Source organism: Rhinopithecus bieti, unplaced genomic scaffold, assembly GCF_001698545.2.
Source record: "Rhinopithecus bieti isolate Rb0 unplaced genomic scaffold, ASM169854v2 scaffold_37446, whole genome shotgun sequence".
Lineage (NCBI taxonomy): Eukaryota > Metazoa > Chordata > Mammalia > Primates > Cercopithecidae > Rhinopithecus > Rhinopithecus bieti.
Window position 1 is genome coordinate 24748 of NW_016856911.1, and position 1866 is coordinate 26613.

General features: G+C 40.2%; 1 long non-coding RNA gene across 1 annotated transcript in view; it reads left to right on the forward strand.

The window, feature by feature from the left end:
- Positions 1 to 1001, forward strand: part of LOC108525324 (uncharacterized) — a 19967-nt gene extending 18966 nt beyond the window's left edge. The window contains exon 3 of the long non-coding RNA XR_001884256.1: positions 921 to 1001. This is a non-coding gene — a long non-coding RNA (uncharacterized LOC108525324). The remainder of the gene's footprint in view (positions 1 to 920) is intronic.
- Positions 1002 to 1866: the final 865 nt, after the last annotated feature.

Consider the following 1866-nt stretch of genomic DNA (forward strand, 5'->3'; position numbering starts at 1 on the left):
ATTATTCTAAATATTTTAAAATAATTTATTCCTCTGTACTGTTTGTTACTATGTCACTAACTCTAGTCCATGGGGATTGAGGCAACTACATTTATCTTCACTCTTCAAACTTTTTGTTTTTTCCAGAACAAACTAAATCTACCAGACAGATTGGATGTGACTATTTAATACAAATAAGTTCAGATTGTCTAAATTGTTTTTATTAACTTACTTATTTGGTGGGCTTGACCATTTAATTACGCTTTACTTGGTGTAGATAAGGGGAGGGACATACCTTCTAGAAGTGGGCTGTCTAGTGTTCTGGACTCCCTAGCATCTATTTTCCTTCAATTTTTTTCCTAATTACTTTGGAACTTAGCAATCCCCTGTTCCCTCTAGACACATTGTTCCCTTCTGTGGAGGTGCCTTTTACTCCCAGCTATCTTACCAGGAAAGTGCTTTCTTGGGGACCTGCCTTCCCAAAGCAGCCCTTCCATGTCTTAGTGCAGATGGTCACAACAGACTGTAGCATGCTCCTTGCCATTCCTTTCTAACATCCCCTAGGATTGTGCTCCCTCAGTACATCATCCATCATTTCAATTTAGTGGTTGAATGAGTAGTCGATTACCACCTGAGCCACTTTTCTAATTAGGATGCATATATGTTGCCAGGTAGAGAAGAGTCATCCTAAACAAGAAGCAGGTATTTACCTGTCTTCATCCAAATGAAAATATTATTGAATCAGAGATTTATACTGGACTTCCTTTGTTCCCTTTCTGCTCCCTGCCTCTTCCTTTTCTTTTTCTACACTCCAGTGTGTAGAAAAATGTTCATTCTGACGAACTTGCCCAAGTGATCTATCATTTCCTACATGGTCAACAAGAGACCTTGAACCTGGCCATCTCTAGCATGAATTGCCCTTATTTCTTCTAATGCTCCAGCTGCTCCAGTTTCTCCTGGCCCTTCAGTTCCAGTTGCCGTTGTTCCCTCTGGCTCTTCAGTTCCAGCTGCTGGTACTTCCTCAGGTATTGGTGCTCTAGCTATTGCTCACTTCCCAGCCTCCCAAGTCCTATATGTTGGGGGAAATTGACTTCTGCTGCCAGATCTGGATCTGTCATTCCTTTTGATTGTTCTCAGAGATTACCTACACAAGGGGCTTAGTCCTCCAGCTTGGGAGTCTTCTCTTTGGCTTTTGGTCTCTTCTGCAAATCTAATTCTGCCGTCTTAGCTTCTTTAATGAGTTTTCTAATTTTTTTGTTCTTAATTCAATTAATTTTGAGCATTTGTGAATTGCTTGGTAGTGTACCAATCACTGATTGTTTTCTCTTTGGCAGTTTTACTAATGCATTCCATGTATTCTAACTGCCTTAACGTCTGGCTATAAAAACAAAGTAATTATTACGACAGCTTTCTGTGATCATGGAACAATGGAAGGAGAAAGACTTCAGAGACCATTTAGTCCGACCTCCTTATTTTATATTTACAGAATCCAGACCAAGAAGGGTAAAATGAGTTGCCTAAGTCACATAGCTTATTGTTGTCAAAGCCAAACATTGAATTTTGGTCTCCCTGATTTCACATCCAGTGTTTTGATTCTTTGTGGTGAGGATTTAACTCTGTTTACCGCTATTGTCAGTCATAGCTGCAAACTTTCAAGTGAGGAATAAAGTGCCTCAGTGGTCTTTGCTAATAAACAATAGAATCACAGGGCCACTGGGACTCAGTCGGGGGGGTTTTTTTAGATTTTTTTTTTTTTATTTAACAAATAATTGGAACACACCTAGTATTTTAAAGAACATGCTCTTCAAAAGATGAAAAGAGTTTCTCCTGGGAGGCGGAGGCTGCAGTGAGCCGAGATTGCGTCACTGCACCCCAGACTGGGCCACA